The sequence below is a fragment of the Microcaecilia unicolor genome, chromosome 9, assembly GCF_901765095.1.
Source record: "Microcaecilia unicolor chromosome 9, aMicUni1.1, whole genome shotgun sequence".
Taxonomy (NCBI): domain Eukaryota; kingdom Metazoa; phylum Chordata; class Amphibia; order Gymnophiona; family Siphonopidae; genus Microcaecilia; species Microcaecilia unicolor.
The window spans coordinates 75,850,355-75,873,075 of NC_044039.1; the positions used below are offsets into that span (position 1 = coordinate 75,850,355).

A 22,721-nucleotide genomic window follows, 5' to 3' on the forward strand; every position below is an offset into this window, starting at 1 on the left:
CTGGAGGTGCTCGATAACCCAGACTTTCCTGTGGGTAGGAGCTCTGGCACTTTTCATGCTTGGTTCCACGGTGGATCTAAGTATGTGCGTGGCTTTGACAATGATCAAAGGTAAAAACAGTACCCAGATCCCCAGTTAGTGGCTGGGGATCTGGGTACTGTTTTTCCCTTTGATCACTGTCAAAGAAGCTGGGATCTCTCTAACTCTTTTTTCCAGTATCTCCAGCTTCATCATTATTGCACCTCATTGCAGAGAGGAGCAGAACACAGCCTTGCTTTTTGTACACTGGATAAGCTCTTTCTGAATATGCCTGTGATGCATAAAAAGCTGTCTGTGTGGTACAATTTGGGTAGAGAACATTGACTCTCAATTTTTTTCTCTAGCTTAATGTAGGAGTGGGCGGTTTGTATAGGAGAATCCCTCACCAAGGCTGAGTTGTTCTCTAGTTTCTTGACGGCCTTCCGAAGACTCCGAATGTGGGGGGCTCCATGACAGTCAATGTAAACTTTTGCATAAGGCTTACAATAGCCGTTGTAAGGGCAAACACATGGGCCTTTGGGATGCTGACGTGTGAATGTGCACTAAATGCCATGCTGCTTGGGGAACCTTGGTTCACCATTTCATAGAATATCTGAAATTAAAAGACTTCTGGATGGGGTTTTTTCTGGTTTACAGTCTGTGCTGGGTGTTTTCTTGGAGTAGACCTAGAAAACTTTGCTACTGGAGTATCACAGAGGGCCAGCACCACTTTGTTGCTTTGGCCCTTATTCTGGCTAAGAAGACCATACTCTAGCATTGGGTGGGGAAGCGTCTGCCTACCATTCAGCACAGGCACGCACTTATGTTGCAAATGTGTTTTGGGGAACACATGAGGCTTATTCACCATCACAAAGAGAGAGTCAAGGGTTACTGTGCAATTTGGACACGGTTTAAAGATTTGGTTCTGTGGGTTTCCACAGACTGGGGGAAGATACAGGGTGAGGGATGGGCTTGGGATAAAATGAAAATGGAATGAACAGCATAAACTGGTAGTTTCCTGATGTATTTGAGCCTATTTGAGCTACTTGAAGCTATTTGAGCCTATTTAAGAATATCAGAGCCTATTTTTGAGATTCTTTGTAGGGTTTGTTTTTTATGTCTTGTCTCCTGGTTTTTACTGATTTGTGGTTCTTTGTTCTGTATTATATTGCCTTGCATGCTGTTTGCAATAAAACGATTTTCAAAGCACATAGATTTACAAAGTTACATTGAGGTGTATTTTCAAAGCAGTTAGATTTACAAAGTTACATGGTATTTTCGATATGACGCCTAAGTCCGAGTTTGGACGTTTTGCAAAAAGCATCCAAAATCTGAATAGGAGAGAAGGCCATTTTCAAAAAAGAAAAACGAGTTATCTTTTTTTTTTGGAAAATACTGTAAGGTTTTGTGATTTGGACATTTTGTTTTTTTTGTCCATTTAAAAAAAAAACAAAAACATCCAAGTGTAAAGCGCACAAAATCAAGCAATTGGGATGTAGGAGGCATCAGCATTTTTAGTAGATTGGTCCCCAGACATCCCAGGAAAGCAATAGGGCCCCCTAGGGGGCATTGCAGTGGATGTAATAAAATGCTCCCAGGTACAAATCTCACTATTGCCCCCCCAAAACCCACTACTCCCAACTGTACACCACTACCATAGCCCTTACGGGTGAAGGGGAGCACCTATATATGGATACAGTGGGTTTCTTGTGAGTTTTGGAGGGCTCACAGTTTCCTCCACAAGTGTGACAGGTAGGGAGAGGTATGGGCCTGGGTCCACCTGTCTGCAGTGCACTGCACCCACCACTAGACTACTCCATGCTGTTCTAATGGACCTGAGTATAACATCTGAGGCTGGCAAGTAATGTTTTAAATCACATTTTTGGGGGTGGGTGGAGGTGGGGGGGCGGGAGGGGTTAGTGACCACTGGGAGAGCACAGAGAATCATCCCTCCTTCCCTCCAGTGGTCATCTGGTCATTTAGGCACCTTTTTGTGCCTTATTCGTTATAAAAACAGGTCTAACTCAAAACGTCTTAGTTTTAGTCCTGGATGGTTTTGTTTTGTTCCATTATGGCTGAAAAACGTTCAGAGCTGAATCAAGCCTGTGGTTTTGAATATCCTTCAGGGCAACACCTCCTTCAACAGGGAGGGTAGTTCTCTTTGTCACAGCCGTGACCAGGGCATCCACTTTAGGCATTGCAAAGCGAGCCAAATGTTCCTCACTCAGAGGGTATAATTGCCCCATAGCCCTGGCAACCTTCAAAGGTCCCTCGGGGTCAGCCCATTGAGCCGAAATAAGCTCTTGGATGGAGTCATGCAGGAAAGGCTTGAGCAGGCTTTCTGGTACTAGCCATCCTTGGATTAACAGAGGAGGCTGTGCCACTCCCAGAATCTTCAATCAAGAGGGCTTGTAAGGCATCTGAAATAAGCGCTGGCAGCTCCTCGCGGTGGAAAATCCTCACCGCAGACGGATCATCAAGCTCCTGTGGCAATTCTGCACCCGACTCTGGCTCCTCAGCCCAAGAAGTTCTGCCAGACCCCTCAGAATCCTCACAGCCCGACCATGGGGGGGAAATGGGGGGTGCGCCACACTCAGAAGGGGAATTAGCCCTTCTGCATTTATCAGGAGGATAAGAAACAGGCAAAGCCAACTCCAAAAGGCCAGGATCCACTGGGGGGGGGGGGGGGGGGCAGGCAGAGGGTCCGAAGAACCCTGTGGAAGAGCTCTTTTAAGCATGTATGCCCTATGCAGCATTAAAACAAAATCAGGGCGAAAACCGCTCCCTGACCGCCCGGATCCTGCCCAGGGCTATCAGCTCTATTATTAGCCTCACTCAGAGGACCCCCCCCCCCCCCCCGGATTCAGGGCTCTCCGACGCAACGGAGGCCATGCCATGTGGAAAATCCAAAATGGCGTCCGCTGCCAGCTCAGAGCGCAAAAGATCGCCGCTCGCCATGCTCGGGCCGTCTCTACCGTCTGTACAGCACGAATTACAGAGCCCCGCTGCTGATTTGTGCTTGCCACATTTAGAACAGTGCTTTACAGTCTCCGCAGCCATCGCCGAAAACGGCGGTAAAATTCAAAAATGGCAGTTCGCGCCAAAAATGTCCCGATCGCGGGCCCACCCCGGAGGAGTCAGAAAACACTCTTACCTCACTAGACCGAGTATCACAGCTCCAGTCGTGCAGAAGAATCTCAAGAAAAAAACCTCTTTTCCAAGATCGCTGCGCTAAAGAGCGACGTGACTTTAATTATTTTATTTTTTTAACGCTGTGAGGAAAGCAGAGGCAAAAGAGGTAAATAAAAACACTCCGGAGGTTCAGATAAGTGGGAAAGGCAGGGAAAGGCGAACCAATGTGCCTGCATCCACTGAGTGGGAAAGGACAGGGAAAAGCAAGCTAATATGTCCACATCCACGGGGGCATGGGTAAGGCAGGGAAAGTGCTGACCTATGTGCCTTCAAAGTGAAGCTGCTATATAGCCTCTAACACCCCGGCTAACAACTGGCAAGCCAGGAGCCACCCCCAGGCAGATTTTTGATGGAGCTCGAAGAAGCTGCAGCCACCCTGCTTGGGGACATAGATAATACTGAAGAGGCAGTGGAGCTAGCTGGCCATGAGGCACTGTGAATAATTGAGTGCTCTCTATCTCCCCCTGCTGGTTGATGGACACAACCCATACGTAATGGCTTCATCTGCTTGATGACAAGGAAAGGGCTTTTATAAAATTATCTCAGGGTTTACATGCGCAAACGTACATGTAATTACAAGAAGGTGCACTTTTTTACACAATCCGCAAATTGGCATGATAAGGGGAGACGTTTGGGCAGAATTTGGGTATATGTGCATAGTTGAGATGCTAAAATTTCAACCTGCTGCCAAGCAGACATAAATGTTTGCTGCTTTAATCTACAAAGAAAAAGCAGAAGTGTCCCCTTAATAACACATCATAAACAGCAAACATGAAAAAGAAGGGGATAGACCAATGTATTTCCAAAACAGTGGTGTATTAAAAATAAACTATAAATAACTGAATGAAAAAATAAAAACTATTTAAAAACAAATAATTAAAAATACAAGAAGTTGTGCAGGTAAAATATTATCACATACATACATTATCTGGTAAACATATTATATACATAAAGATCCAAAAATGGAAACCAAAGTAAAAATACATATAACTAACCAAAAATATGCATAAATAGGAAATAAACTATACACGAGGTCAATAAAAGCAACAAGCAAAAGAATGCTTGTCTAGAGTTTCCACAAATAAAACATACCAGCCACTGATGATAAATGTAAACATATGGGCTAGAAAATCCAAAGATACAGCATCTATTAGAAACAAGGGTAAAAAGTCACCTTTGGATTTTCTAGCCCACATGTTCACATGTATCATCAGTGACTAATATGTTTTATTCGTGGGAACTTTAGACAAGTATTCTTTTGCTTGTTATTTTTATTGACCTCATGTGTATAATTTATTAATTGTTTCCTATGCATATTTTTGATTAGCTATCTGTATTTTTACTTTGGCCTCTGTTTTTGGATTTATATGTATATAAGATGTTTACCATATGATGTTTGTATGTGATAATAGTTAACTGCAAAGCTTCTGTATTTTTAATTATTTGATTTTAAATAGTTTTTAAATAGGTTTTTAATTTTCTATTCAGTTATTTAGGGCCCCGTTTACTAAGCCACACTGTAGGCGCACTAGCGTTTTTAGCAAATCCTAAAAATTAGTGCACGCTAATGCTAGAGACACCCATATGGGTGTCTCTAGCATTAGCAACGTTAATTTTAGCGCACAGTGCACCTTAGTAAACAGGACCCTTTTTATTTAAGTATTCATATATCTATATAGTGTCACAACATGTATGTTTGTGTTGTTTTTCACAGAGATTATCTGTTTGACTCCTGAAGCAGGCACTTTGGGTGCCAAAACACATGCTGCGTCAGAAACAGCTGATCATGCCAGGAACTGCATTGAATGAAGGCGTTACTCTGGCGCCGAAGAACTAGATTCTCTTTGGCGGGGCCAGCAAACAACAAGGTATTTGAAGCAGCGGGGCGGGTGGTGACGGCGGGGGAGGGTTGGTGGCGGGAGGGGGGTTCAAGGGGATCGGCGGGGGGGGTCGGCGGGAGCAATGTGGCGTCGGCTGGGGGGGCGGGGGGCGGGAGGGGGCTAAACAGTGCCCCCCCACCTAGGGCTGTGGCCCCTGCTCCTGGCAAGGTCTGGCTATGCCCCTGGTTTAAAGGCCACTGCACTAACCACTAGTCTATTCTTCTGTTCGGAAGGACATTTGTATGGCTATTTTCATAAGAATACAGCCACACAGACATCCTTGCGCCTTATTTCCCCTCATTTATAATTTAATTGTTTCAGTTGGTTGTTTAGGATAGACATCACCAGCATAAGGACATCCTTCTCACATATTTTCGAGCAGGAAATCTGGACATCTTTCCTGTTCAAAAACTGCTATGAGATGGACATTTGTTTTTGCACATTATGAGCAGGATATCCCAATTCTGACTTGGATGTTCTTTTTCGAAAATGCCCCTCATAGGCTCGTGTCTTCATAAAGTGGGCTAAAAAATAGGCTTTCACACATACCTTCAAAAAGATATAAACAGGATGGAGTCGGTCCAGAGGGCAGCTACTAAAATGGTCAGTGGTCTTCATCATAAAGACTAATGGACTTGTTGCTGCTGTATAAGCTTGCCACACTAGTTGACACCTGAAGACTAATCTCTTTGAAAAAGTCCTTTATTTGAATAAGCACATTTACTCACAGTTAATTGCAGATCAGAGGTTGTGCCCCACTGGCAAAGAGTCTCCCTGGTACTGAGATTAGCAGTAGGTCAGAGCTGGCAGAATGCTGTATAATGCCCTCTTTCAGCCACTTTCAAGGTAATAACTACGTTCTCTAACGTGGCTAAACACATGAAAGGGATCTAAAACTGGCTTACAAACATGGCCACTACCTCATGGACTAACGGAAGTAAAACAGGGCACACTCTGACCCAGTTAGCAGGGGGAAAAGCACCGTGGGAGTAGAGCCCAGTACCTTACACCCACCACAATGCATTGCTGATGTGACTCTGCAGTGCACCTAACAGAAAAGGTGTCACACTCACACGAGAGCCACATCACAACCAGGGAAAGGCTGTCGGAGGATAGAACACATTCTGCTGTCATGGTGGTGGGTACAGCATTTGAGGCTGGCATACAGGCTGGCAAAAAAGGTTTTTAATTTTATTTTTTTAGTGTGGGAGGGGGTTGGTGACTGCTGGGGGAGTATGGGGAGGTCATCCCCCATTCCTTCCGGTGGTCATCTGGTCAGTTGGGGCACCTTTTTGAGGCTTGGTCATGAACATAAAAGTAACCAAGTAAACCCAGCAAAATACTGCTTATCGCCGGGGGGTTTTTTCCATTATCGGCGAAAGCCGGCCATCTGGTAGCCACGCTCACGCCCGCCCATGTCCTGCCTTCGCTTAGCTGGCGACACGCCCCTTTGAACTTTCACCGGCGAGGCGACGAGAAAGCAGCGACGCTGTCAAAAACGCAGCTTTCAATTATACCAATTTCGCCGCTTTTCCGAGATCGCCGGCCATCTCCCGATTTATGTCGGGAAATGGCCGGCGATCACTTTCGATTATAAGCTGGATAGTAACATAGTAGATGACGGCAGAAAAAGACCTGCATGATCCATCCAGTCTGCCCAACAAGATAAACTAGACAAAGCTGCTGATTCACATGGAAGCGAGAAACAATCTTGGGCAGGAAGGAAGGCACTGGGCGAACAGACACTCCGTGAACCGCAGGAACGGCTCTCTACACGAGAGCGCCTGGAGCTCGGAAACCCTCCTGGCTGAAGCGATTGCCACCAAAAAGACCGCTTTCAACGTCAGGTCCTTCAGAGACAGCCGCGATAATGGCTCAAAGGGCGGCTTCTGCAAGGCCCGCAGCACCAGATTGAGATTCCATGTAGGCACTATTGAGTGCAGAGGAGGGCGTAGGTGATTAACCCCTTTGAGAAAACGCACCACATCTGGCTGAGAAGACAGGGAAGTACCCTTCAGGCGACTCCTGAAGCAAGCTAGAGCCGCTACCTGGAGAGAGCTGAGCGACAGGCCTTTCTCCAGACCTTCTTGCAGGAACGCCAACACTGAAGCAATTGGCGCCGTGAAGGGCGACAGGGATCCTGCCTCGAACCATGATACAAAGGTACGCCATACCCTGGCATACGTAGAAGTAGAGCGCTTCCGTGCTCTCAGCATAGTGGTGATGACCTTGTCCGAGAAGCCCTTCTTCAGCCGCTTCCGCTCAAGAGCCAGGCTGTAAGACCAAAGGGGGAGGGATCCTCCATCACCACTGGACCCTGATGTAAGAGGCCCCACTCCACTGGAAGCCGCAGAGGACTGTCTACGGAAAGCCAGATCAGGTCCGCATACCAAGGGTGTCTGGGCCAGTCTGGACCCACCCGGACCACCCGGCCTGGGTGTTTTGCCACCCGGCTGAGAATTCTGCCCAGCATAGGTCAAGGCGAGAACATGTAGAGAAGCTCCTGTACCGGCCACTGCTGGAGAAGAGCATCGACCCTCCCAGAGATCGAGGGTCCCGTCCTCTGCTGAAGAACCGCGGCACTTGGCCGAGGTCGCCATCAGATCCAAGGTCGGCATGCCCCAGCGCTTCGTGATCTCCAAGAACAGCCGAGCAGACAGTTGCCACTCTCCGGGATCCAAGGTATGGCGACTGAGAAAGTCCGCCTCGACATTCAGGACTCCCGCAATGTGAGCCGCCGGCAGCTGGTCCAGATTCGCCTCTGCCCACTGGCATAACTTCATGGCCTCCCTGGCTAGGGGGGCGCTCCTGGTACCTCCCTGGCGATTGACATAGGCCACGGCCATGGCATTGTCTGACAGGATTCGAACTGGCCTCAGTATCAATACCTGAAGAAACGCTTGAAGCGCCAACCGAATGGCCTGAAGTTCCAAGAAGTTGATGGACCACTTCGCCTCTGCCGGCGACCATATCCCCTGCGCTGTCCTTCCCAGGCAGTGGGCTCCCCAGCCCGTCAAGCAGGCGTCCGTCGTAATGACAATCCACTTCGGGGACTTGAGAGGCATACCAACTTAGAGCCCTTCTCACCACCGGGCCCAGGGGAAGGCGAACTGCGTAATCCTCCAAAACCGGAGACCAGCGCCGCAGAAGAGAGTGCTGTAGTGGCCTCATATGGGCCCTGGCCCAGGGCACTACCTCCATCGTGGCCGTCGTGGAGCCCAACAGTTGCACATAATCCCAAGCCCGAGGAGCTGAGGAGGCTAGGAACCAGCCCACCTGGGCCTGAAGCTTGAGGCTCCGGTTGTCTGCCCACTTGGGTGTCGAACTGAACACCCAGATACTCCAGGGACTGAGTCGGGCACAGCTGACTTTTCTCCCGGTTGATGATCCATCTCAGGGAGCTCAGAAGAGCAATGACCCTATCCATCGCTCTCCCACACTCCGCAAAGGAGGGAGCGCGAATTAGCCAGTCATCCAGGTAGGGATGGACTTGCACTCCTTCCTTGCGGAGATAAGCCGCAATGACTACCATCACTTTGGAGAAGGTCCGCCGAGCCGTACCCAACCCGAACGGGAGGGCTCTGAACTGGAAGTGCCGGCCCAGCACTGCAAAGGGCAGGAAGCGCTGATGAGGCGGCCAGATGGGAATGTGCAGATAAGCTTCCTTGATGTCCAAGGATGCCAGGAATTCTCCTTCTTGTACCGCAGCAATCACGGAGCGGAGAGTCTCCATACGGAAATGCCATATTCGCAAGGCCCGATTGACTCCCTTGAGGTTGAGAATAGGCCGAGAAGAGCCTCCTTTCTTTGGCACCAGAAAGTAAATGGAGTAACATCCTGTGCCACGCTGCTCTACAGGCACTGGGACCAGCACCCCAAGGTGGAGCAAGTTGTCCAGAGTCTGCTGAACTGCTGCCACTTTGAGGGGAGACTTGCAGGGAGAGTTCACGAACCCGTCTCTCAGGGGCCGGCAGAACTCCAACTTGTAGCCGTCTCTGATGACTTCTAGAACCCAAGCGTCTGAAGTTACCCTGGTCCACTCGCCCAGAAAAGAGGACAGCCTTCCTCCTATCTGCTCTGGGCCATGGACCAGGGCCCCGTCATTGGGTACGAGACCCTGGGGGAGGACCGGAGGAAGAACCTCCTGAGCAGCAGTCTCTGCAAAAGGAATGCTGCTTCGGGGAGAACCTCTGCTTGAAGGAGGAGGAGGAGCCCGACTTGCCCGGGTGATACCAACGGGCTTCTTGAAAACGGCCCTTAGAGGAACCAGGGCGAGCACTGCTGGCCTTGCCTTGACCTCCGGCAACCTCTTGCCTTTAGAACTGCCGAGATCCATCACGATCCTGACCAGCTCATCCCCGAAGAGCAGCTTGCCCTTAAAAGGCAACTTGGCTAAGCAGGATTTGGAGGCATGGTCAGCTGACCAATGCTTAAACCATAGCCATCAACTGGCAAAGACTGTCTAAGAAATACCTTTAGCCGAGGCTCTCAAAACATCATACAGCAAGTCTACCAAGTAAGTCAAGCCCGACTCCAGGACCGGCCAATCCGCCCTCAAGGAAGGATCCGAGGGGGAGGCCTGCTGCACCACCGTCAGGCATGCCCTGGCCACATAGGAGCCGCAAACCGAGGCCTGCAAACTCAAGGCGGCCGCTTCAAAGGCTAACTAAGGCTGCTTCCAGTTTCCTGTCCTGAGAATCCTTAAGGGCAGAGCCACCTTCCACCGGCAAAGCCGTCTTTTTTGTCACAGCAGTGATTACAGAGTCCACTGCTGGCCAGCGCAAGGCCTCCTGTTCACCACCTGGCAGAGGGTACAGACGAGTCATGGCCCTGGCTACCTTGAGGCTCGCCTCAGGAGAATCCCATTGAGCCAAAATTAGAGTTTTCATGGCTTCATGGATGTGGAAGGTCCTGGAAGGGCGCTTGGTTCCCAACATAATAGCGGAACCCGCTGAGGCTGAAGGAGGGCCTTCCTCCAGAGAGGAAATACTCGAGATGCTCATAGCCTGAACTAACAGGTTAGGCAATTCCTCTAAGCGAAAAGCCGCGCTGCAGAGGGGTCATCTCCCCCATCAGGGCGAGGATCAGCCTCCTCCAAAGAATCCCCAAGGGACCTTTGGGAGAACTCAGAAACGCTGCCCTCATCTACATCAGAGGAGACAGAGTCCCCCAAGACCTGAAGATCCACCCGAGGGCGCTTGATCAGGGAAGCCTCTTCCCCCATATCTGACAGGGGAGCAGGAGCACCGTTTTGCAGTTGAAAGGCCTGATGCAGCAACAAAATAAACTCGGGAGAGAACCCCCCCGTTTGTGCACCTCTGCAACCTGGGCCACAGCCCTAGAGGAACTATCAACCTCCACTCCATAGAGTGGGGGAGAGGCGCGCTGCGCATCCAAAATGGCGTCCGGCGCGTCACTCTGCAAAGGAGCCGCGCAGGAAGCATGGCGCTTAAACTTCGCCATCTTCTTACTGCTGCCCAACTCAAAGGCGACCATACCAGAGGCCGTCCGAGCTGCATGGGCGGCCGACGTCGGAAGGGCGGACATCGGGGGATGGGTGCCTAAGGCGGGAAAGGCCGCCCGACGCCCCAGCGGAGGAAAAACTGGCTAAATCAGCAAAGTCCGGAAGGGTGCCCAAAAAGGGCTTCTCTGCCTCTCATCCCTGTGCCTCCCCACTAGCCACGCGATCGCGGTCCAGGGAGCGCTTTTTCGTGCCCTTACCATCCGACACCATGATCCACGAGGGAAACGTTCGGGGAACTCCCTGCCCGCTAGGAAAAGGTAAAATTACCTGCTTCTTGCTCCAAGCTGCAACGAATTGTGTCTCAGTGAGCAGCTGCAAGTAAAATCTTTTCTGCTTCAATAATGTTATGGTTTTTGTTTTTGTTTTTTTTACGGAGCCAGTGGGAGGGGGGAGAAAAGGAGGCACCTGACACCACAAGGTTTACACTTGCTCACGAAGAGCCCTCAACCCCAGGTACTCAACAAAGCCTAAGTATATAGGCGTGGAGACCAAGCCAGAGCTGCTGCGTGTGACCACACACCTGCTAGATAGAGAGAATACTGAGGATTTCCTGGTAGCACATGACCACAAATAGAGAGGCAAAAGATTGCTCTCTATCTCTACCTGCTGGTAGATGGACACAACCCACCAGTCTATGGATTGATCTGCTTGATGATATGGAAGAACATTTGTCTGGTGGTAGAGTTCGTTTGCTGCTCCAGAGTTAAGTGTTTATCAACAATTACACCTAATATTTTTAGAGACTCAGAGATCGGTAAGACAAGCTCAGGTGTGATTAATGTGGAGGTCGTGAACTTGTTATAGCGAGAGGAGAGGATAAGGCAATGTGTTTTCTCAGCATTGTATTTGAATTTAAAAGTGTTGGCCCAATCTAGCATGGTGTGCAACCCAAGCTGTATTTCATTGGCTATTTCGCTTAAATCTGTTTTAAAAGGAATAGAAATAGTGGTGTCATCCGCATAAATAAATGGGTTGAGACCAAGTTTGGAAAGGGCTGTGGCCAGAGGAATCAACATTATGTTGAAGAGTGTTGGGAAAAGCGGTGAGCCCTGAGGCACACCACAGGCTGCGTTCCAGCGAGGCGATAGGCTTGAGTTAGAGCTAACTTGGTAGGTTCTTGTGGTTAAAAAAACCTTTCAACCATGCTAATAATACATTTCCACTGGCACCGTAGTAGTCAAGGAGCTGAAGTAGGATGTTAAGGTTCACCAGGTCAAATTGTAAAAGCAGAATTCTCTTTCCAACAGCTATTTCCTTTTTAAAGATGAACAGGAGGATGACAAGCACGGTTTCGGTACCATGGAGCGGACAGAATCCTGACTGGATTTCCTGTGTGTACTTAATCCAGAGCTGATGTCAAATCTGATCATATCGTGATCACTGTTATCAAGCGGCCTCAGCACCATTACCTCCTGCACCAGATCATGCACTCCACAAAGGACTAGGTCTATAATTTTTCCTCCTCTTGACGGCTCCTGATCCAGCTGTTCCATAAAGCAGTCCTTGATTCCATCAAGTAATTTCACGTCTCTAGCATGCAGTGTTGTTACATTTGTCCAGTCAATATTGGGGTAATTGAAATCAGCTATTATTATCGGGTTGCCCAATTTGTTAGCCTCCCTAATTTCTGATAACATTTCTACATCTGTCTGTTCATCATTTTATTGTATGCTAATTGGCTTAACACGCATTAACAATTTTTTTATTAAAAAGAATGTTTAAAGCAAACTGAAAGTTCCAAAATGGGGGAAAAGATCAAATGAAGTGAAAATGTTTGCTTTGTTCATATCCCTATTTCCAGCCTCACTAATCTAAATGTATCCAACACTTTTTCACCCCTCTTGGACAATTCATTGCACTAAATATGTTCTGACATGCAACATATGGTACTCATAAGATTCTATTGTTTCCTCCAAAACTAATCTATTAATTCTGGTTCCAAAAAAACTGGCCAACTGGGCAGCTGACATTTATTTCACTGGTTAAATCTATATTTAGATTTACCAGTTACTGATTCACTTTTAAGGGTTGTTTTCTTTCTGATGAATGTATTCATTCGTGTTTATTAGAAAGCAGGCCATTTCCTGTAAAGACTGTTGATTCCCGCACTCTTAAACTGGAAACACATTGATTCAAAGGGAATTTAGGGTTCTGCTACGCATCTATAGCACTGAAAGGGATCCTTTTTTATCTCAGGTATGATTAAGAGTTAAACATCAAAGTATCAAGCTAGGCTGTGCCAAGGACAGTAGGGTACCCGTCATTTTCACCCAGGAATTGTCCAGTTGAATATCAACAAAACTGCTCATGCATGCCATGGTGAGGTTATATATGAGACTTCTAGGGACCAACGTGGTGAGCAATGTAAACAAAGAATTGCAGAACAAGTCATATAAGCAGCTTTTTTTGTTTTTCCAATTTTGGGCTAGATCTTTATGTGTAATGGAAGAAAAGCTATTTTGGTCTAACTTTAATATAAATACACCAATCCTGAAAATGTGGTTGCTGTTAAGTTGAATGGCTCAGGAGATAAGGGGTGCACAGACAATTTTCAAAACATCCTGCAATCAGCATTTTTATTTAAACACAAACTTATATCTTTAAATATAAAAGTCCTAAACCCATATGAGTTGGAAATCCTTCAGAAGTAGTTTTCTAGTTCAGATATGAAGAGGCAGATCTCCAATTCAGATACCTCTTACAAAAGAGTTTCCAAAATTATACAAAGTTCAAATACTTATGGTTCAGCATTTTTCCATATATCAAACCAGCAGCCAGAGTCCAATCTCCAAGGAGCCCTTAGCATTGAGATAGCCACTGGCTCACCTGAGGCTGTTGGATCACTGAGTGACAGGGAAAGATCAAACTTTACTCATTTCTTTCTGCATGCAGCTCTGCTAGCTTTCTTCCTACTTCACCTTACAGGTAACTTCCTCTCTTGCTACAGGCTGCCTCTTTTTCAGACTTGTGGTTAAGGATTTCACACACCACACTAGGAATGCCATGGGATGGTTCCAAAAAACCCACCCTCTTTCTAGAACCCCACCCTGGGGAATAATTAGCATCCAAAGGATGGCCTCTGCCAGCATAATTATAGTCTAGCACCTCCCCAGGGCTGATCGCCTTAATACATATTCATCAAGTCCATCTGCACAGTTTGTTCACCTTGCCATAACCACCAAAAAAGCTCTTTCTAATTTAATTATCAAACAAAACAAACTGACCAAATGATTTCCCATTTTCCAAATGATATTTCATTCCTGAGGCCCTAAGTGCCTGGAAATACCAGTCTTTCCATTCCAGCCATCACAGATTTAAGAATATTAAGAATGTGCTATGCTGCTTACTGTTAAATATCTGTGGCTCTTTGATTAATCTAACAGCTGTTGTGGCTTTTACAACTGCAAAATAACCTCAGGAGAAAATATTTTGCAAACAGGATACCAGGCCTATTACAAAAGGTGTACTCTTTCCATTTTTAAAAAGAAGGAAAATACAGCTACACAAAAAAGACCTGTCATAAAACCAACAGAGAAAGGAACAGAGCTCAGAAACAAGAAGGCTGTTGTCTAGACTAACTTTGCCATTTTAATTCAGAGTCTGAGTGGAGTGGAACAGGTAGAAAGTGAATTGCTTGTTCACGATTTCCAAAAATACATGGACTAGGGGTCATGCAATGGATCTACTAAACAGTAAATTTAAAATCAAATCAAACTAGGACATATATATGGCTAATATCCCCTATCAAAACAAATCAGAGAAAACATTCCTTCACTCAATATGTAATCAAACTCTGGAATTTGTTGCCAGAGAATGTAGTAAACGCAGTTAGCTTGGCAGGGTTTAAAAAAGGTTTGGACAAGTTGCTACAAGAAAAGTCCATTAGCCATTATTAAGATGAACTTGGGAAAATCCACTGCTTATTTTTAGGATAAGCAGCATAAAATCTGTTTTTACTCTTTGGGGATCTTGCCAGGTACTTGTGACCTGGACTGTCCGAAACAGGATACTTGGCTTGGTGGACCTTTGGTCTGGCCCAGTATAGCAACGTTTATGTTCTTATGTGTTTTGTTTGTTTTCAGTTGTGTACCTTGTCTGTTTGACTTGATTTGACTGTAAGCTCTAAAGAGCAGGGACCCTTTTTTATGGTATTCTGTAAAGTGCTGCATACACCCTATGCAAATGGTAATGGCTATCAAAATAATAATAATAAAAGTTTACAAACTATCAGCCCTTTTACAAAGGGCATTAAAGCCCTAACACGTGCACAGCGAGCGGGAAAATACCGAAAAACATGTTAGTGTTTCATGGTAATTTTGCCTTTTCCATGCATTAATTTTTAAAAAAATATTTTTGAAAGGGGGCATGCCATAGGCATGCCTGTATTAACCAGCTAGAATGTTCTGATTAGTGTGTGCTAACTGGTTAATGCATAACTAAAGTGGGAGCACTTAGGAGGCAGTAATACCAGACAAATCTGTGTTATGTGCCATGTACAATATGTAAAGAATATATTACTACTACTACTACTACTATTTAGCATTTCTATAGCGCTACAAGGCATACGCAGCGCTGCACAAACATAGAAGAAAGACAGTCCCTGCTCAAAGAGCTCTTCTTAATAAGGTCTTCAGGTAGCTCTAGCAGCAGAACATGAGGGCAAGGCTAAGTTGCACCTGCTCAGATGATCTTAGTATTTTAGGACAGTTTACCAAAATTAAAGAAGGAAAAAAATGAATTCTTTCCAGTGCTCACGCGTTTGTTTTGTAGTTTTATCTGTTTTGTTTGTGTGTGGGCTGGAATGTCTTACAAACATATAAAAAAGAAATCACCTGGCCAGGGCATAAGAACATCTTACACTTTTTCAAAAGAAGAAAAACTCCAGAATGAGAGGTCATTAGATGAAGTTAAGAAGTTATAGGCTCAGGAGTAGTCTAAGGAAATATTTTTTTATGGAAAGGGTGGTGCATGCGTGTAATAGCTTCCCAGTTGAGGTGAGGAAGACAAAGACTGTATCTGAATTCAAGAAAGCCACCTTTTCACCACTGCTTTTGGTTCCTAGCCACTACTCAACTGCCCTCCCTTGTTCCTTCTCATCCAATACTTCCCTCGCCCTTAATTGTCTTGTCTGTCTCTATTTTTAGATTGCAAGCGCTATTGAGCAGGGACTGTCTCTTTGTGTCAGGTGTTCAGCGCTGTGTGCGTCTGGTAGCGCTATACAAATGCTAATAATAAGAAGAAGAAAGCGTGGGACAGCGTGGGATCTCTTAGGGAGAGGAGGGAGAAGATAGTGGATGATGCAGATGGGCAGACTGGATGGGCCATTTGGCTTTTATCTACCGTCATGTTTCTATAGAGAGCGAGAAAACTTCAGATTACTTCCATCTGAATTTTCAAAATTTTGTCCTATCACACTCACAAGTCACTATGTTTAATTTAGCTTAGTGATATCAGATGTACTCCCTCTTGGTAACCCATTGAAGTGGTTTACATAGGATCAAATACATAGTAAAAACAGTAATTACAAAGTTTCCTCATCACCCAAATTCTTGGTGTATCACCAATAAAAAAAAGATTGAGAAGCCCTGATATATCGCTCTCCACAGCCTGTGTCTTTCCACCCAGCAAATAAAGAGGCCCTTTTACTAAAGCTTAGCATGCGCTAACAGAATTAGCACATGCTACATGCTGACCTTATTCTGTACCTATGGGCCATGTGATGCTAATGTCCATTAACATGTACATAAGTAAATAAGCATCGCCATGCTGGGACAGACCAAGGGTCCATCGAGCCCAGAACCCTGTCTCCGACAGCGGCCAAAAGAACAAACAATTTGTCCCGCCCATCCCAGAAATAGTGGATTATTCCCATGTCCATTCAATTACATTCTATGGACTTTTCCTCCAGGAAGCCGTCCAACCCTTTCTTAAAGTCCGCAAAGTCAACCGCCTTAACGACTTTTTCTGGCCAGTAAGTGGACAGCTGATGCATTAGGCTCTCCAGCTCCTGGAAAACCCAAATAGCCATGCCATGGTTCATTGAAAGTGACATTTAATTACAAAAATAATACCACAGTTGAGTAACTTGTAGGCATACCTTATATATTTAGTTCAGCACTAAACATGAAACAGGGCCAGTCCAATCATTAGGTATGGCTGGGTGGTTGCCTAGGGCATGCACCTTATTGGGGGTCAGTGCAAACAATGCAAAACAATATGTCTTGACAGCCACACAGAATCAAATCACCATCAGCAGATATTTTAACCTCTTTTATAGGAATGCTGTATAATGACCATGTCCATGATTGTATAGTTTTATTATCAAAATCTAGAGGATAGAGGGGTTGCACAGAGCCTGAAAGTTAACTGAAGGGGGGGTAAGGCTGAAGGTTTTCTTTGGATGTCCAATACCCTTGCACCGCTCTGACAAGAAGAGCATCTCAGAATAAGTGCCATTTTTCGTGCTGCATGGAGAGCTTAAACCACTCATGTTTATTAGAGGGAAGATGCAGGCGCCGTGACAATAGACAACCCAGGAAAAGAAATTGCTCCAGACTCACCAATGCTGGTTTCCTACTTTCCTCCAGCGTCTGGCACAAGAGAAAGAGCGGCGGCGGCGGCGGCGGCGGCTGCTGCTGCTGCTGTATATATCAGCCCGGGAGTGTAATGCAAAGTAACCTCAGCTCAGAACAGCTCCGGACAGAAGGATATGAGCGTCTCCCTCGCTCTGCCGAGAGAAGAAATCCAAATCACAAGTGTAGCGAGTGCCCCAGCCCTGGCCCTGCCTCCGATCGCCTTCAAAACATTGCATTTTTCGCTGCTTTCGCAGCCCGCAGCCCGTTGGCTCTTCTTCTTCTCCTCCTCCTCCTCGTGCTGCAGCGCCCGTGTTGGGTCCCTCACACCCCTCCCCCTCCTGGGAAAGGTGCAGTGACTGCTGCTGTCTGCACTGGACTAGCAGGACTACTTCAAGACCAACATCCGCCCCTCACCCATGCAAATGTGAAGATCGGAAGCAGAGAGACTTCTACTTTTTTTAATGCTTTTTTTTTTTTTTTAGTTTTGGCTTGTGATCCTAATTGTCAAATACGCTGATATCTAAGGAGATCACTGAGGGCGAAGACCGTCAAATCGCATTTTAATTCAACTATAACTTTGTATTCTATAGAAATGATAAGTAGTAGTAGTATTCTTTGTGACTTATAAATTGTGCCAGCTTTAAGGTGACTTGCACTTGAGATGCTAGTCGAAAGAAGAGCACAATGGGAGAAACTGCGGCAGGACTGGCTTACTGATCTTTGCTCTTCTCTTGTACAGTCGATCTATCCTCCTGTTTCTGATTTTTTTTTCTTCTGTTGTTGTTTTTTTTTTGTTGTTGCGCCGCCCCCAAATCAAAAATTAAAGGGGAGTGGAAGAGCCCACGGCCAGGTAGACAGGTGACTGAGGAGTCGAAACAGATTCAAAACAAGATCTAAAGGAATCCCCCTCCCTTCCACCACTTCACCCTCAATCCTGACAGTGGCGTAGCCAGACTGCCAATTTTGGGTGGGCCTGAACCCAAAGTGGGTGGGCACAAAATTTTCTCTGTACCCCCCCCCCAGCAAAATTTAGTCACACTCAGATGCATTTGTCACACAGGGTAAAGTGCTGCTTTTCAGTGCATCAGATTTCAGACAATTTATTTAATAGCCTAATCCTTTTCAGTGAGCTTTCAGAGGCCAAAACCTCCTGCCTCAGATCAGTATAATGCTGTTAGGTATCCTCCCCTGACCTAAGGAAGGAAGTATTGGTCTCTGAAACTTTATTAACACCATATTACTTTATCCTAAATTAAAAATAAAATTATTTTCTTTACCTTTGTTGTATGGCCATTTACTTTTTCTCATTGTGTTGCTCCCAGTCTCTAGATTCTGCTTTCCTTCGTTTTCGCTTAACTCTTCTGCCAGGGTTTCCTGGCCATTTGTCATTTTTCTCTCCTTTTTCTTTGCTTTCTTCAATATTTTTCTGCCTCTCTCTGTGTCCAGATTTAATTCATTCTTACTACCATTCTTTAATTTCCTTCATCTACTTATGGCTTTTCATCTTTTTCTCACCCTTGTTCTCCCCATGCCCCTTCCTCTTATTCTCCAATCTTTCACTACTCCCCCTTTCCATGCAGCAGCTCTCCTCTTTCTCTCCCCATCCTTCCAGTGTCTCCCCTCTCTCCCCATCCTTCCAATAGTCTCCCCTCTTTGTTTCTGCATCCTTCCATCCAGCGTCTTCCCTCTTTCTCTCCCCATCCTTCTACCCATCTACCCTCTCTCCTGATCCTTCCATCTAATGTCTCTCTCCCTCCTTCTAACCAGTGTCTATCTCTCTACCCTTTTCTGTTCAGTGTCCCTTCTCTCTCCACATTCTTCCAGTCTCTCCCCTTTCTCTCTGCATCCTTCCATCCAGTGTCTCTCTCCCCATCCATCCGTTTTCCCTCTTTCTCTGCCATCCTTCCATCTGTTATCCCTCTTTGTCTGCCATCCTTCCATCTTCTTCCATCTCTGTACCTCTATCTTCCTCCATGTTTAGTATCTCCTTTTCTCTGTGTCCCTATATTACTCTGTCCATCTTCTTCCCTCTCTTTGTCCCCAGTGCCAATATATCTCTACCCTCTCTGACCCTACCCCATCCAGCTTCTCTCCCTCTCACTCCCTCCTCTTTCCAGCATCTGGTTTGGTTGCTTGATTTCCTGCCTCCCTCCCTCAAGCTGTAGGTTTAATATTCCCTTTTCCTTCATCTCCTTGGTCTGGTATCTCTGTTTCCCTTCCCTCCCTCCTTGTGCTGTACCAGCAGTTCTCTCCCTTCCCTCCAGTTCTCCTCCCATATCCAGCAGCTCTCTCCCTTCCATCCAGATCCCCTCCTCCTCTTCCTCCCACAGCTCTCTCCCTTCCACCCAGATCCCCTCCTCCTCTTCCTTCAGCAGCTCTCTCCCATCCATCGTCCCCTCCTTCTCTTCCTCCCATGTCCAGCAGCTCTTTCCCTTCCCTCCAGTCCCTTCCTCCCTTGTTCAGCAGCTCTCCAACCCCTTCCTCCTCTCCCTCCCATGTCCAGCAGCTCTCTCCCTTCCATCCATCCCCTCCTCCTGTTCCTCCCATGTCCAGGAGCTCTCCCCCTTTCCTCCAGTCCCTTCTTCCTCTTCCTAGCTTGTCCAGCAGCTCTCTCCCTTCCATCCAGCCCCTTCCTCCTCTCCCTCCCATGGCCAGCAGCTCTCTCCCTTCCATTCAGTCCCCTCCTCCCCTTCCTTCAGGGGCTCTCTCCCTTCCATTGTCCCCTCCTTCTCTTCCTCCCATTTCCAGCAGCTCTCTCCCTTCCCTCCAGTCCCTTCCTCCTCTTCCTCCCTTGTCCAGCAGCTCTCCAGCCCCTTCCTCCTCTCCCTCCCGTGTCCAGCAGCTCTCTCCCTTCCATTCAGTCTCCTCCTCCTCTTCCTCCCATGTCCAGCAGCTCTCTCCCTTCTATCCTGATCCCCTCCTCCTTTTCCTCCCACCTCCAGCAGCTCTCTTCCTTCCCAGTTCCCTCTAATCCCCTTCCTCCTACAAGTCTGACTCTGTCCCTGGCAAAAGTATCCCTTCCTCCCTCCCTCCCCCCCAACCACAAATCCAGCACTTACTGTTCCAGGCCCACCCATCCAAATCCTTCATCGCTGTCGCTGCCTTTTCTCCCGTGGCTTCCGGGAGGCAGCGATCAGCGTTACCTGTCAGTGCCTGCCCTGAAATTGTGCTTCTCTTCTCCCCAGGCTTCGCTTCGCCCCGCTCCTTTCTTCGCTCGTCGCGCTGCGCTGCTATTCAAACAGGCAGCTCCGCTCCTCTCTGCCGCGTCTATCTGGCCTAGTAGGAGCTGCCTGTTTGAATAGCAGCGCAGCGCGACGAGCGAAGAAAGGAGCGGGGCGAAGCGAAGCCTGGGGAGAAGAGAAGCACAATTTCAGGGCAGGCACTGACAGGTAACGCTGATCGCTGCCTCCCGGAAGCCGCGGGAGAAAAAGCAGTGACAGCGATGAAGGATTTGGATGGGTGGGCCTGGAGGGAAAGTGGGTGGGCCTGGGCCCGTCCAGGCCCACCCGTGGCTACGCCCCTGATCCTGAGGTACTTTTCATTGTCCCCACCCCCTTACTTCTCCCACTCCCCTCTCAGTTCCTCAAATTCGTGCTACCACCTGGATCCTCACCACTAGGTGGCAGCAGCAGGGAGAGAGGCAAGGATGGTACTGTGTTTTCACACACAACTGGGATGATGTTTTCACCCATCTCCTTGTACCATCTTTGGTAGCCACTAGGGTCACCTGCCCTGGCAATGCTGGGACCTGCTTTTTCATTGTCCAGAGGTAAATATTCCAAATTATGTACCCCTCCCCACCCTTTTATACAGTAGCAGGTGCTCTGCACAGACCTCTCAGGGGCTAATGCAGAAAGCCACCATAAGCTGAAGCACACAGTTACCCTGAGTTATATACTGTATACTTGTTAGTGGCTCACGATGTAGAAAGGGGTTCACTGTAGTAGTTAACTCATGCAGTACACATGGGCACACACAGTATATTAAAATTAATGGTAATGTGGCTATTATGTATTCCTTTGCAACACATAGAAGTACATGGGATTAAAACACATACCCAACAGAGAAATTCACTGCCAGGCACTGTGGCAATATAGAAGGGTTAGTCAAGAGGCTTTACTACCAGTTTTGGGGATTTTTGGGCAGTTTTTCTTTCTGTGACCATATACCTGTAACTTTAAAAGACAGTACGGAAGTGACAGCTGTGCAGGGTTGTAACAGCAACTTCACTGTGTGCGTGTCAGAAGAAAACGAAAATATCAGCACACATCTGCATATGTTGTTTTGTGCATAAATAGTAGCCTCACAAAACTTTAATGTGGAAGATATTTTTCTGAGGCTAATATTTCTGTGCAGAACAGCAGTCTGGTTTATGTGCAGAGGTATGCTCATTTTCTTTGAACATTCGCACAGTGACCTTTGTGTGCATGAGTCCAGCAGGCTTTCCCTGGTTACTGTGCAAGTTCTGTATACTTTGAATTTTCATGTCATTAGCTTACTGTATCACCATGGAATATTTTCTCACTAATTTTATAATAGAAGCCACACACACGTTCAGCGGCTCTACCATGTGGCTTTCTGCATCGACCCCTCAGTCATCTCCCTGGTGGCAGTGGTCCCTGCACAGGATGCTGTTTCCTCCAATCCAGCAACCTCTTTCTCTCTCACAGCTTTCCCTGTCTTCTTCTCTTTCCTCCGACTCAACATAAGACATGCCATCCTGTGTCAGATTAAAGGTCCACAGAGCTCAGCACTCCCTATAAGTCCCCTGGGCCTACCTAAATCCCCGTTGGTGTAGTGGGGGGTCAATAGGGGCAGAAGTGGTGCCCATTCACTCCTGCCCATGGTCATGGCTGCATCCAACATGGTGACAGCAACCTTTCACCATGATCTTATGGTACTACTGCAAACCTAGCAGTACCACAAGACTATGGTGATGTCCGGATGCAGCTGCAGCCATGAGAACAAGCAAGTGGGCATTGCTTCTACCCTAATGGACCCCTGCTAAACCACCAGAGATTCATGTAGGGCCTGTGAAGAGGGAAGGGTGGAAGAGTCATATGAGCACAAGAGGGTTGGACTGCAAGGTAGCCTCCAGGGATTGCCAAACCTGTCACTAGCAAACAAACCCTGCTTGTTTTCAGTTGCCAATAACAGAATTGTTGACCTCAGTAATGAGTTATAGACTTCCCTTCCAGGAACATTTGTAACCCTTATATATATAACCCCAACATATTCAAGCTGCCAGCGGCGTTTCCTGTTACTGTGCCTTTTTTGCCTGGATTTATTGCATTTTTGTGACTTGAGTCTGTGTTTCTGTTTTCCCACAGGGCTGTCTGCACTTGCACTTTACTGAGATTTCCTGCCTGGCTGACATCAGTTCTGAGTCGTGTGAACTGTACTACCGCCCACTCGGAAGCGCTATATATTCAAGCTGCCTGTACCCAAGGAGCATGCTCCTTGGGGCAAAACCTGGGGGTAAACTCTGATTGACACTTTGCCCCCCCTGCTTTTCACCTTTTTGTTTTGCTT

General features: G+C 47.0%; 1 protein-coding gene across 1 annotated transcript in view; it reads right to left on the minus strand.

Annotated features, from left to right (window-relative positions):
• Positions 1-17,555, minus strand: part of PRR5 (proline rich 5) — a 652,413-nt gene extending 634,858 nt beyond the window's left edge. The window contains exon 1 of the mRNA XM_030214308.1: positions 17,175-17,555. The gene's annotated coding sequence lies outside the window, so the exon portion shown is untranslated. The remainder of the gene's footprint in view (positions 1-17,174) is intronic.
• Positions 17,556-22,721: the final 5,166 nt, after the last annotated feature.